General features: G+C 45.2%; 1 protein-coding gene across 2 annotated transcripts in view; it reads left to right on the top strand.

Annotated features, from left to right (window-relative positions):
- FBXW4 (F-box and WD repeat domain containing 4) overlaps window positions 1-14,960 on the top strand; it is a 61,548-nt gene that overhangs the window by 18,027 nt on the left and 28,561 nt on the right. The gene's annotated exons all lie outside the window — the stretch shown is intronic.

Raw genomic sequence — 14,960 nt, 5'->3', positions numbered from 1 at the left:
GGAGTTGGATAGGCTGTGCATCCACAAATCTTTCTGAGACACCAATGTGACAGATCAGGGACTTGGTTTGGGTGAAGTGCTTCTGCCTGCAGCAGGTGCTCAGGGAGGAGCATATGGTCTTTTTTTCTTATAACAGTGGAGTGATCCACTCATAAAGAGGCCGTGAAGATTGCTCTGTGTTCCTCTTAGCACTTCAGGTGGGACCTGTTCATTCTTTCTTGCTGAACGAGCTCTGACTTGCTAATTGCAAGCAGTGACTTGGATCCTCTTGAGTTTTTCCATGCTGAAAAAATGACAATTTGTATTCTCATTCTCTGGCAGAAGAGGTGCTGAGCGAAAAGGTCCCTGTTTAAGAGCTGTATGCATTGCTTAAAGCTCAGTTTTCTTTGAACATGCTGAACTGGGAAAGATGAAGTGGAGTTCAGGGATGAGGTTTTCCAGTCTCTATTGTCTGTATCTCTGTGCTTCTAGTGCAGGTGTAATTCTACAACTACAACTTCAGCATGGGAGGCAAGGACAGTACATACAGCAGTATCTTCCAGGATGTTTTTCAAAGTGCTCCTGTTCTTGAGGAAGAGAATCTGAGAAACTTAAACTCTCACTTTTAAAATCTCACACTGACCAGCAACGATGTATTTCTTTGGTTCCCTGGTTTAGCTGGTCTTCTGCATGCAAGAGAGATTCTTCCTTGGCGTAGCTTGAGGAAGAGGGGAAGAAGAGCTGTTGTTGCTGCCCATGTGACATCTGCAACTACTGAATTTTAGGCTTGTGCAAAACCAAAATACTTCCCACAACTGCTGTTCTTATTAGATTTCCAAGCTTGTTTTGCAGGCAGCAGAAACATAGTGGTACAGAGCTGATGGCATTATCAGGGAAATGACACTCCAGCCTTGCTATGATTTTGCTCTTCCTTTGTTCCTTTGCTCTGAGTGTTTGAGACAGATAGTGTTTTTGAAGAAGTGCCATGTGCATTTGTGGATCTGCAAGATGTGAGATAGAAGCCCTCTTCTGTCTTCTGTGCTGCAAGGGCCTCTTTTCTAGCAGACAGGTTGTGGCTCAGGCCACTGGGCTGGTTAGAGCCCAGTGGCATGCTGCTTCCTACTCCTAAGTGATGACCTACTGCCGTGGCCTCTTGTCAGGACAGTGTTCCTCTCCCTGGTGTGCATGCTTGTGCACACCCTCTGTCACAATATTTACCCTCAGTCTCCCACCCCCACCCCCCTTCCTCCCTGCAGGGTGATAAATTGGAGGTGGTGGAACAGCTACCCCATGAACAAGTGGGCTTAAATTGTGCACTCTCATTTTTTTATGAGACCGTGCACTGTACCAGCCTCTCCCACTAGGCCGTCCTACTGCACCCCCGCTTACCCCTCCATATTTTAGGGAGGGAGGTGTGGAGAATTAGAGCCAATTAGCCACGTCATTAATTCTTCAATTTGACGGCTGATATAGCAAGGTCCGAAACACGCTGCTGACCTCGTATAATGGGAACCCTGCTCCTTAACATATTGACGATGGGAGAAGTTAATTAAAATTCCACAGAGAGAAGGTGTCGGCTAACCTATAAACCTGTCGCTTCTCAGAACAAATCACAGCCATCCTAGAAGAGAGAGAGGATCAGAGCAGGAGGGCATGTGGTGGGGGAGGGCCAGGGCAAGGGGCAGGGGAGATGAATTTTTCACTAATAGGTTTTATTACTTGCTGTCTAATGAGGGTGAATATCAAAAAGATAATATCTGGTTTCTAGCAAGGTCTGCTTTGGGGAGCTCTGTAATTTGTTTTATTTGCAAGAGCCCATATTTCACCCATATGCATTCCCTATGCACTTGAGTCTGAAGCTTTTCTTCCCTTACAATCTGCATCCTTCTTGCCAGAGTTTGGATGCATTTGTTCCTCAGTGGGGCTGAACATGGCCTATAACCTCCATTTCCTCCTAAACATTTGACATGCTCTCCTGATTCTCCCTTCACGCTTGTCCTGATGTAAACTGAGATCTCCTCCATCAGGACAGGTAGTTCTGCTGGTGTAGAACTGCTGTAGAATCAGTCTCCAAGTATTTTGGCCCTTTGCTGCTGAGAACCCACCAGCTTTCTCTACTATGGACACACAGAGACCAGAAACAGCTCAAAGTAGTTGTATGCAGTGGGGTAGGAGCAGGGAAGGCTCCTCCAACTCTAGCCATTCGAAATGGCTTTGGAGAGGCTGCAGTTGCCTGACCTGGAAGTTTGCTGGGACTAGGACTCTCTAGAGTAGTCAGGGTTGTATCCTTACTGAGCCCCAGCTGTTAATGGGCAGGACTGAAACTTTTCTTGCTTTCCAGTGATATCTTCCTCTGTGTGAAGCTTCCTTACAAAGTATCCTATGTGCTCCTGACCCACAGCTGGGTTTTCTGCTGTGTCTGCTATAGTCCTGCACTGCTGGACTGCTGCTGTAATGGACAGTGTCTGTACACCCAAATGTGTCAGAGACTTGTGCTCTTAAAGCACAGCTTCTCTGGCTTCAGGAATCTTTCTTAGGTGTTCTGCTTTGATTTGTCCACAGTTTCTCTGTGTCACTATAAAGATCATCCTGCAGTTGTGCTGAGCTGGGGAGGAGGCTTCCTGCTCTTTGTGTAGTGATGCTGGACTGGATGTTTTTAGGGTCTGCAAACAGAATGATTCCCATAAGGGAGATTAAGTAGAGTAAAAGATAGTAAAAGTGTATCAAGAGTATTGGATCTTCTGTTCATTCTGTGAGGGGGAGAACTGTGCTTAGTCCTCTGTATAATCTTTTCAACCATGGAAGTGCCTTGACATCCATGTGTGGTGTTGGAGCTTCATTCCTTTAGGGACCCCTAACAGTGCCCGACAGTGTAGTGGGGATGGGGAGGGCGTTCTGTTCCTTCTGGGTTTTCAGTAAGTTTTCTCCAAAGCTATGCTGGTTGGTGTGCTTGGGAGAGCAGATCCTACATTGCATGTGACATAGGGACTAGAGAAGAGTCTGAGAGTATCCTTAAATTTGGACGCTTAAAATAGGTATGCCTCAGCTTGCTTCAACAGCAATTAATTGGTCTCCAGAGCTGCCCTTCTCCATGGATTTGTAAAATGCTGTACTAACAGAGAGGCTGCATACCCTAAGCCATGTCTCTTAGTTGCTTGTAATCCCCTTCCCCCAAGTTCATTTGCCTTTTGAACTCTGCATCGTGCAGATGTTAAACTTTCATTTACTGGTGCTTACTGCAGTGACTTATGTGTGCTCAGGGACCAGGGCAAGCCTGAGTGCAGTGGACCAATTTGAATGTGCAAAGTGAGGCAATCCCAGGGGTTTCTGGTAGAGTAGTGGCACCTTCATGCTTTGTGGTTCCACGAAGTGGCAGTAGCCAGGAAAGAGTAAGGGACCACTGTACGCCATAAACTGAAGGGGAAAGAAAAATTGGACCTTGATGTTAAATTCATTATTAATCTTGGATTCAGAAATTTTTTGGTGTTGGATTAAAAAAAGTATTCAGATCCAAGCTGGCTTCTCCAGCTGGGTCTGGCCACTGACATTTGCTATTTTAATTTTAAAATATTTATCGTGAGAGCAGGTCTTCTCATGTTGTCCTTGAAGTGTGTCAGATTTTAAACCAAGAAAAGAGAAGATGGAGGCACAAAAATGGTTACCAAGTGTAGATAGAGAGCTAGGAAACCATTGGTACCATTTGGGGCAACATCAGGCAACCATCAAGTGCCCTATTGTGGCAGAGACATGCTTTGGGTGTGTAAGCTGAAGAGACAGTCTCTCCTTTCCTAACTGTGCCATTAGTCTGCTGCACTACATGACCTCTCCTCACAGATGTTGCCTTGGCAAAGTGCAGGTTTACTCCAGAGAGGAGGAAAGTTTTACTAAAGACTAGCTATCTTCACTGAATGTTTAATTTAAAGGCAAATAAGTAGTTCTGTGAGCAGTTGAATTAAAAAAGCCAAGCTGATTCTCTCTTCTATTTTTGCAGTGTTGTAGTTGAGACCCAACTCCTGTATTTGAACATGCTAATTTGAATCTCTGTTAATTGCCTCTCCCATGGACTATTATGGAGAAATAATATCTGGTGAGATCTCTGCTTCTGGGGACAACCTCAGACAAATTTTAAAACGTACCCCAAACTTGTTGGGTAAAAGAAGGAAGAGGAAGGTTACTGACAGGAAACTTGACTGAATGGGGCAATTGACATTAGGGACAATCAAAATTATTAATTTTGAGGGCTTCTTTTTAATGGTTATCTAGAAACCTTTTGTGGAATTGTAACAATCTGATTTGAAGTTTGCATTAGAGCAAACCAACCCCTTTGAATCAGAGCAACTTAGCAGTGGTTTTAACTGTGCAATTGAAGGCCTAACGTGCTGCAGTTAAAAGGTTTGATAATGTTCCCCCCACTCTCATTTTATCAGCAGATTTCCCCTATCACATATCAAGATGAGCTGCTGGCTGTAGTGGTACTCTGTTTTGACCTAGCTTTATGCAGTTAACCTCTCAGAGTCTGCTAGGACTTAGGACAAGTAACTGGATTTTATTCTGGTTTGTGCATTGCCAGCAAAATAGCCAGCAGCAATAGCTCTGCCGTCCTTGGGGATCTTTGTAGTGCCTGGTCGGTTTGAATAATTGAGAGGGGACTTTGACCTGCAGCTGTTTCTTAAGCGGGGCAGGAAGAACCTGCTCAACTGTGAGATCCCAGGGTGAACGTGCAGAGTTAGTGGTGGCATTAACTACCATCGCTTACTGACCTCGGAGAGTGATCTGGATGTGGGTTTCTGGATATATGCAATAGTCATAACTGACTTGGTGCTCTTTCACCCTAAAGCTGAAGAGCAGGAAATGAGTATCAGTTTCTCCCCTCTGGAGCTAAAATGACACCTGTGTCTTATCCCTTTGCCCTGACTGTTCCCTTGATGTTGGGAGGAAGAAGACTTTGTTTTACCATCTGTAATTGTGTGATAATGACTCTATTTGGTCTTCTTCACATGGGTGAACACATGTACACACATGTCTCTTGTCGCTTTTGTCTAGAAACAAACACATATGCACACACTTCTATAGGCTGAGAAACTGCAGCTTACCTTTCTTCGCTTCAATTTCTTTCCTTTGCCCTCTAAAGCTCACATGATTGATGACTTCCTCCCTTTTTGTCACTTTTGGCCAATACTCTAATGTATATATTTTCTGTGACTGTGTGAATTGGCTCACTAGTGGTTGTGGGCAGGTGAGCGGGTTTTGGGAGGCAGTAGCTGAGTTAGAACCCAGACATCTGTTTCTAATCGTGTTGAGCTGTGTTATATATTGAATTTTTTTTTCTCCCCCTGCAGTTTTTTATCATCCTTCCCCTTGCTTGAGGGGAAAGTCTGTCTCCGAAAGCTTGGAGGAAGCATCTTTCTTGTGCTGCTTGGTTTGCACAGGAGAATCTGTTTAATCGATGTGACAGGAGAAACTTAGTTGAGGGGGCTGGCAGCCTTATGGTTTGAGGTTTCCATTTCCAGTTTGCGATCGTTTTCTCTTTGCTTTTTAAATTCGCAGGGGGAGAAGGTAACTTCACCAGACCTTGGCTGCTGTTTACCTTTTCTCGGTTGTGCAGTGTGCCTTTGTTTTTCCACCTTTGATCAGTGTCCTGCCAACAGATAATTTAGCAATTGCATCCTTGGGTGGAAGTGTGGAGTTAATGTTAAAATTAGGGTTTTTTTCCTTTCCTAACTTCTGTGGCTGATGAAGCAGAGAAGAGGAGAGGGGAGGTGAAGGGGGCCATAAATTCTAGACCTAGTGATTCTGTTCCTTGTAGAGAAATGAAAGCCTCTGATGTCTCTTCAGCACTTTCATTAACATTTAAATTAAGGGTTTGTTTTTCAGGCGGCTTCAGTCGCAGCCCTTTCATAGTCTGACACATGGAGGCTGTTCTCTCTCTCTTTTTCTCTCTTTTTCCAGCTTGCATATCGGTGTACAATAGTAATCACTGCTGTATTTTTTTTTTTCTGGTCTCTCAGGAAGGCAGCGACCTGAGAAGCTGTACCAGAGGTTCAAAGAGAAAGAGAAACGGAGTGCAAAGGTAGATGAGCAGGAGGATGCCAGGTTTCACTCCTGCAATTAGAGTGGTGTCTGTTCCCTCCCCTGCCTTTCAAAGGACTGTTTTTGGGGGCGGGAAGGGACACAGAGGGATGGACCTTTCTTGCATGGTGAGAGCCCCAGGTGCAGATGCCTCTAACCAGGCTCAGCTTCCACCATTACTCCTCCCAGATGAGACCAGAGGTGTCACTCAGAGGATGCAAGCTCGTACCCTGAGGTGGGGAGTGAAGCCCCGTAGTGTCCTAAGATAGCAGCCTAGCATCTCTAAAGGAGTGTTGATTCACTCTGAGGACAGCAGGAGATTGGTCCTCAGCCTACCATTGGCATTTGAAAGGAGGGTGATAGTGCAGGATATTGCCCTGAAGTAAAGGCAATATCTGTCTTTTGTGCTGCAGGACTTAATTCACATCTGCTTTGAGCATTGCAGCTTACTGCAACTGGAGGAGAGAGCTGGTGAGAAGTGTTTGTTTGGATCTTGGCTTTCAACAACCTAAACCAGGCCATGCCTTGCTGTAGCTAAGCAATTTCTGGTGTAAGAGCTAGTTGGTTCAACATCAAGAAGAAAAAGCTCTTTTCCACCTGCTTCAACACTTGTGTAAGCCAAGGAAGAAGGGGACAGTTTTAGGAATGGCAATGACTTGCAGTGGAGTGGAGAAGCAGTATAGTAGGATTTGTGTAAGGACACGAGTCTTTGTCCCAAAGCTCTTTTGGAATCTTCCACTTTTTATCTCTTACCCAGTTGGTAACCACTGATGGGATGTTCTGCAGGCTCTCTGACAAGAGTTGAGGGGCTCCAAGTAGCACTGAACTGGTGTCTTCTAGCTAAAAGACATAGGAAAATAAACCAACACATGAGCAGTGTTTAGCATAATGAAACCTGCAACTTGGTTGCTGTGACTGTCACACTTTTTATGACTTCACTCTGCTACCACCCCAAATTTGTTTTCCTTTCACTAGGACCTTGACCCAGGTGGGCTTTGAAGGATGCCAACATGATGAGAGCAGCAAGCTGGCAGTAGGATCAGGAGGGGTATTCTCTACATCGTGGTAGATACGGTGCATATAGACAGGTGCCAGAAATTTTTGTTTCTCAAGACTGATCTTAAGTGTGCCAGTGGTGGCCATGATTTATACCATGTAGCTTTTCTGAGAATGTAATTCAAAGTCATGCACTTGCAGAAGTGTCCTATATATGCTGAAAAACGTTTGCAGTTTGGATTTTTTTTCCCTTTTGTGTGAACTATCACAGACTGTAGTCTGTAATTTCTTGTGTCACTGTTGTCAGCTTGAAGTATTGTGTTTGACTGTTCTAAGTTTGTGATGATGGCTCAGACACTGAGTGATGCAGAACAACCTTTCAGGGGCAATTGATCTTGCCCATATTCCAAGTGCTCTGGAGCTATCTGGTGGGATGTGCTTCTTTGATCCCATCTGACTCCAACAGTTTTGTGCCCATCTGATCTTTCTGTCACAGCAGGTGGGTCCTAACTCCTCTCTGTACCTAGTCTTAAGAACTGCCACCGTCAATATCATCTTAGTATCTTCATCCTGTATCATGCAAGGGGGATTCAGAATATCTGCTCTGCACTGCTGGCATCCATCCACTCTTCCAGGTGCTTCAGGTTTTGGAGATTCATAGGTTCACACCCACTGATTTTTTTTCTTCTTCAGGGCCCGGTGTTGGATGGTGCTGGGCATGTTTCTTGAAGCCCACAGCCTGTGTAAACCAAAGCTATCAGGAATGGGAAAGAGGATGGTTAGTACTTGTCACACAATGTCCTCGATTGTGACTTCTGGCCACCTCCAGTGTTGTTCAGTCTGCAACTGAGGAATGCTTTTAATTTAAGCTCTCCTGAGGCTGGATGCCAGCGTGGAGCTCAGCTTGGCTGCCCCAATGGTACTTGGGGCAAGTGTGCTGCAGCACTAACTGGAGTAACTCCTACTAATTCTCTTTGGAAGCTGCACTGTATTTATGGGTGGAGAGGGCGGGTGGATGCCTGCCCTCCCACCTTCCCCCATGTTGTCTCAAAAGTCCCTGGTGCATCTTTGATTAGGTGTAGGTCAAAAGAATTTCCACATCGTGACCTTAATAACCAGGGTTGATTGGCAGGCGGTCTGTGGAGAGGGAGCAGCCTGTCCCTTTCATCTCCCTTGGTGCCGTGCTGGGACAATGGGCCAGCATATTTTCCTTGTTGTTCCTCATTTGAAAAGGGTCTGGTATCTCTACTAGGTACCTGTGACATGGGGGTCTTGATTGGGGTCTCATAAAGGGCCCTGTCACTGTGTCCAAAGGCCAGGAATACAAAGGCGGTCAGTGGGTGGGGGTCTCAGCTGACCACTGAAGAAGGGAGGGGAGGGTCCTGGAAGCAGTGGAGGGAGAAGCAACCCCTGATGGGAGACCTTAAAGGGGGGTAGGGGGGAGGAGGCGGCCCATTTTTGTCCCGAACTCATCAAGCACATCTGCAGAATTGTCCCAGCCGCTGCCTCCCAGTTTCAAAAGAAAATGATCGTTTGATAAACCGTCCTGATTCACCACTTTCTCACAAGGGAGGGAGACCCACCTTTGACCTCTATGATTTCACATTGGGCCCAGCTCCCCCCCATCCAATTGCTGGAGAAACTTTGAAATGCATCCCTTGCACTCCCTTTCCTTCTCCCTCTTTCCCTTTACTCTCTCTTCTCCCCCCTCTTTTTTTTTTTTTTTTTTTTTTAGTCCCCCTCCTCCTCTTCCCACCACCCCCACCTTCCCCGCTCTCCCGCTTTGTAAAAAAGCAGGCGTACTGCTTTGGAGTTTAGGCGAGTAATTAGTAAAATCTTTTCTGCAGCACAATAAAACCGCAGCCCTTGGCCCGCATATTCCCACAATTTACATACTTGCGGGCATTCGAGAAAACAAGTGGCATTCCCAGTGCAACGCTGCCTATGAAAATCATTTGGAAGGCACGGAGGGGAGGGTGCTGAGACCCACTCGCTCCTGCGAGCTATAGGAATGTGCATGAATATATTAAAATGTTTTCACACAATGCTTGTATTTTCCAACGGGAAGAGGCATCTTCTGGATGAAAGGCGGCTGGCCCAGACACAGGCCCCTTCCAAACACTCTTTCCCACTCGGGGTTTGTTTGCATGGACCAGATAGAGAGGGGGCCTGGAGGGGGAGGAAGGGGCAAGGGTTCTATCTATGAAGAGTAAATCTTTGTGTGCCTCCTATCCGCTCCCCGTTTATGGTCCCAGAAAGTCAAATTATGAGGGAATTGTGGCTGTGGAGGGGGACAGGAAGGGAGATCATCAGGACTTTCTGCAAAAGCTTTTGGAGGCCTTGAAAACGTAGAGGGGAAATAGCTTGTAATGGAGCATACAGTGCTCTGACCAATGGGATTCAGTGGCTGCAGCAGGAAATGACTGAGAGGGAGCTGGTATCTTGAGCAGTATTAGCAAAGTGCCTATTAATAACAGAAAACACTCTTGCAGTACTTTTCCAGCTTCATCTTATTGTCAAGAACAGCCTGCTCAATGCTCAGTCTGGGCAGTCTGTCCAGCTATTCTTCCCCTTTTTCCAAGAGGGTATTCCAGGATTATTCCAGGCTGTGCCACAGGTGGAACCCAGCAGTTTTCATTCCTTTTCAGTCAGAGTCCGCTTAGCTGCCTTGCCTCCAAAGAGGTTCTTCAGGCTCTTTCAACTGTGTTGAACAACAGGTGTGTGGTGAAACTTCTATCTAGAGAATGTAGATCAGTGATTTCCTTTCTAACGGACAAGAATTGAAGGAGAAATTTGAAGTGAAGGGAGGGAGAGGCTGAACACAAATAACGAATGGCTTGGCTTGGGAGTAGGGTTTGTACATAGAGAAGACCATGAGTTCAGCTCCAGGGATACTGTTTTATTTGAGAATACTGGGGCAGGCTGCAAAGAGACCTGGTTTGGAAGTAGGCTGGTGGCTGCATTTTTATTATTTTTTTTATTAATTGGCCTTTGGTGAGAATGCCCTTTGAAATTTCTGTGGGAAATGGTGTGGAACCAGCATGGTGATCTGGATGCCTTTGTCCTATGTAGTATACACACAGCCTTTGTAGAAAGCTCTTTGGGCAGGCATCCTGTTCAGATGCATTCAGCCCTGAGGAGTTACAAGTCTGCCCACAGCCATGGCAGCACAAATCTATGGATGCCATGAAGAGCTATTCCAAGGCCTACACTACCCATCTAAAGTCTCTGCTCTGCTGAAGGAATTTATCAAAACACAGGCTCCCAGAACAAGATATAAGCCATTTAGAGAGTAGTGGGAAAGCTTTACTGAGACTTCTCTTCAGCTGAGCCAACTTTTCATGTCCTTTCTGACCAGACTCTTTCTGTGACAGGTGAGAGAAAATGTATTCCCCAGCCCTGCAAGGAGCTAAACAATCTAATATCTCAACACCTTTTGCAGCTTCTTTCATGGCAGCTGTTCCAAAAATGATCTGCAGAAGTGGCAAAGCTCTGTAATGCTGTTGCTGCCAGCTGGCCTGCGCTGGTCATACTGATGTTGGTCATGGTGCAAAGGTCTCTAACCTTTCGTTGGAAACAACCAACAACCCAACTTGTAAGAGGGCTTACTGCTTATTCTTAATTATTGTCTTCCCAATTCCCTGCTCCTCCCCTTCATCTTTCTGCATTTCTTAAAGAGGCAGTGGAGGGAAAAAAGCTTTGGTTTTTGTTTGGGAAGGAGGTTAGCAAGGGCGACATGGCCCCTGCAACCTCTCATAGGGGTGTCTTGTCAGGGCGCCGCATGGAGGGCACAAACAGATCATAACCTTTAAATGAAAATGTGATGGAGGGGAGAGATGAAAGCAGTGAAACAAATTAGATACATCTAGAGGGGGTGCTCAACTGGAGAAAATTAGCATTTCTTCCTAATTGGAGTGCAGGGCATTCCATTACAGGGTTTCATTACAAGGAGGGAAGCACTGGGCCTCTTTGGGGGATTCCCCCCTGCCCTTGGTTCTTCCAGGAATAAAAATATATTTGGAAAAGAACTGAGAAAGGACTGAATTTATCAGAGTGAAGGTTTCAGACTGCTGCAGGAAGAAGAATGATAGATAAGCACCAGTTCTTTATTTATTAAGACAAGAAAGTGATGATTATGTGCACACGAAGGCAGGTGTTAGTCCTAGTTTCCATGAAGGAAACTAAAAAGTGTACAGGAGACTGCAGGTAATGGTAACTTTCTGATGCAAGTACTTGCTGAATCAAATTTGTAGGCTATCCAAAATGCATTAGTTTGTTTGGAGCATTAGGATATGTTTTATGACTAAGATCAGTGGAATCAATTCAAGTCTGCTTTACGCTGCATATCAAGTCTATGCTGTGCAAAGCACTTATTTAAGGCATGTTTGTCTAATGCTACCTCTAACTAGACCTGTTGTATCCAACAGGAATTTGCATATATCCCTGGGAAGGCAATGGCCAACTTCCAGCACAGAATGTCTGGTGGCTGCACTGAGTCTTGTACACAGCTTGATGGTCCAAATAACTTGTACCAACTCAAGAAATAGACATGCATGGATGTGGCTTTATACGTGCATCTGTATGTATAAATGGGTGCAAAGAATAACTTAGAAGGAAATCAAGGGGCAAGGTTTAGCATTGCATCTCTGGATTAGGAGTAGGGGAGAGAGTTTCTTTTTTACAAGCAGGGATTAAATTATTTATCAGTCAGTGCTCTCAGGAAAGGCTGGGAGGGAGGAATGGAAGAGGGAGAAGAGGAAGAGGAAGAGAAAAGCAGGCTTTCTTCAGGTGTGTGGTATGCAATGTATGTTGCTCTGCCAATCTACAGTTACAAACTTTTCTGTTCCAGCTCAGGAGAGGGAATATATAAGTGTAGAAATATGGGTTCTGCACAGAAGGTGGCTCCTAGCAGTGTGGGAGGATGTTTACAGCAGCACTGCCTTAATCCTGGATAGGCTCTGTCATCCCTGTGCTTGGGATGAGGCTGAAGATGATACGAATTTACAAAAGTCATAAATGTAAATCTCTGACTTAACACTTGCTGCTTAATTTTGGCATTTTGACACAGAGCAAAACACTGCCCACAGAAATATCTTCAGGCCTAGAGAAAATATTATTAAAAATGAAAGCATGTCTCAGAGATGGGTTTCTCCCATATTAGGTTTGGCACACATCAGGCTGTTGATGTCTCCCATTCCAGCCTTCTGTGGTCACTTTGATTCTCACAAAAGATGCTTGGTAGACTGTTCAAAATGAGCAAATGCATCAGTCTGGTTCTAGATTAGTAAAGCAAGCTGCTTTTGAAATGTTGGAGAAGGTAGAAAGAAGATGGGAGCAGGACCAGAGAGGCTGGAGTTTGGAGAGGTGGAAATGACTAAGAGGAGATAGTCAGGCTTGAAGGGAGACAAGTTCCTCTGAAGAATGGGAATTTTTCCGCAATATGTGCAGTTGTGCATTTGGCTTGTGTGCTAATATGCTTCAAAATGGAGCATACCAGAGTGCCTCTTGCCTGTAGCTAAGCTTCAGTTTCCCTGGGTTGCTGGCATTCTGCATCTCTGTTGTGAGTGGAATTGGACACTGGAAACATAGATGGAATTGTGCAGCTCTGACTCTCTCCTTGGCTCTGTTGCCTCTGGTTTCTTTTCAGAGCAGTGTGAGACTGCTCCAGACTGGAAAACAGCATGGAAAGTCTGTTCTTTCTGTGTAGTGTTGCCTGTAATGTGTTCATTGGTTCATTATTTAGGATTTGTCAGGTCTTCTCTACCTTCCTTCCCACCTGCATAAAGCACAACGGCTGCAGCCACTTTCTTGCTCTAAAGAGGTATTGTGGGTTTGTGATGCTCCATTCACTATCCCTCATGCAGGCATAGGGGATGTACTCTTACTGTTTTGTAAGCCTCCTGACACTTCACAAATGCAGGACTAATTTGGGACCAGGTACTAAAGACAGCTTTTAACGTGCATTGTCTTGTCTAATGGGTAAATCCTTGTTCTCTGTCCTCTGAGATGGAGGTACATATTCCTTTAAGTCTTGACTGTCCATCAAAGAGGACTTGAATGAGCCCCTGCTATGGTTGGTAGACACAGGCAGCTAATGACAAGAAAGACCCCATTTCCTTTGAGAAGAGAGACCTGTACCAAGGTGATGGATAGTCCCAGAGATTTATTAGTGTGGGGGCTGGTTAGAGGCTTGCAAGCTGTAACCCAACAGCTTTGGGTTTTTTCAGGATTAAAAAAGAAGTCTGGTGGTCATCTGTGTGTGTACCTCTACCCCACAACTAAAAGAAGTGAACTCTCCAGAAGAAGCAGTTGAAGACCAAGCTGGGCCAAGCAGCAACTGCTACTATTGTTGTGCTTGGTCTCTTCCTCCTGGTACAGCTGTCTTGAGCTTTTCGCCTGTGCTTTGTTCAGTGACCTGCTTCAGCTGTTCCAGCTGATTTAATAAGGGATGGAGATGGAGCAGGACTGTCTGATGGAAGACATTTTCTCTTGCATCCTATTTTCTGTCTTGGCCTAGAGCCTGTTTTCCTTTTCCATATACTTCCTCTGGATTTTCTCCTCTTTGACAGTGGAGAAGCAAGGGAGCCTGCTGCAGATATTAGAAAAGCAATAATGTTTCTCTAGCATCTGTGTTCTGATGGTCTCAGGGCAATCTGGGAACATGGACAGTGTGCAGACCACTTCAGATAAGTCTGGAGCCTGGCAAAGCAAAGGCTTCATGTTCCTGGTATGTGGTGGAAAATACGAGGTACTTTAGTAATATTGAGTGCAGGTGAACAGTACTGTTGCCACTGTGCAATGTCTCAGTCGTCTGCTTCCCAAATTATGGTTTGTGAGACCCTAATGGTCCTCAGACCTGTGTTGGCTCTCCAGCTCTCACAGCAGAGACAGTGATATGGCTCCCTGCCAGTCTAGGAGTGATCAATCTGGTTGAAGTCTCAAAGCTTGGAGCAACCAGTTAAGTTTAACCTGCCTCAGAAGGAGCAATGAACAACAGGGTTTGAAGGCAAGATACAGCACAGGCACACTCCTCTGTGCCAAAGAAATGGCTGCATTACTAGTTTGTATCTGTTTTTGTGGCCTTTCCCCATATTTGGTCCCAAGTCAAACACTCTGCAGAAATTAATGATGTGCTGATATTTGGTTGCCTCTGTTAGACAGTCCTGATAAAAGCAGTCTAAAAAAATATGGAGAGTAAGACGATGGTGGGTAAGCCTGAATATGGAAGTGTTATTCACCAAATCCTACAACAGTAGAATTAGACATTTGAATTTACTAGGAGATTGCTTAAAAATCAGTGATAGTATTTCTTCACACATTTACTTACTACTCCAGAAAGTTATGAAGGTAGAAGATGCCACTAGTTTTGAAAGTGATTTGGCAAATTCATAGATAGCAGATTCATAATGGAGAACTAGGTGGGGATACACTCTTCAAAATCCTTAATACATCAGTTGTGGATGCTGGGGTAGTACAAAGAGAATGACCACAAAAGGTTGCCAAGCTTACATGTTCTTTCTGAACAGCATCTGGTTCAGATGTTGGAGACAAAATGGTGAGCTGGATGGGCCATGGCTTGACGAAGGCAGACATTTCTCTTGTTCTTCTGGCCATGGTGGGTCAGTCCAGCATCCACCTACCCCAGCGTTTGGTGTTCAGCAGCGGTCAGTAGTAGTTGTCTGTGGAGAAGGTAAGAAACAAGACGAGCAAAAAGATCCTTTCATGCCTGTTCTTTCCCAGCTTCCGGTGATGGGGAGGTCAGGGTTTCCCTGGCTAGAGTTTGCATCTGGACCAGTATTTCCTTCATATTCGCAGAGGCTAGCTCTGTGAGCAGCTCATTTCTTCTTTCTGAACCCGTTAGTGTTCTGGGCTTTATAGCCTCATTTCCAATCCAGTGTTGTGTCCTAAGGAAGAAA

This window comes from Chiroxiphia lanceolata, chromosome 8, assembly GCF_009829145.1.
Source record: "Chiroxiphia lanceolata isolate bChiLan1 chromosome 8, bChiLan1.pri, whole genome shotgun sequence".
Lineage (NCBI taxonomy): Eukaryota > Metazoa > Chordata > Aves > Passeriformes > Pipridae > Chiroxiphia > Chiroxiphia lanceolata.
The sequence above is the reverse complement of the archived record's forward strand: the minus strand, read 5'-3'. Positions and strand labels throughout refer to the sequence as shown.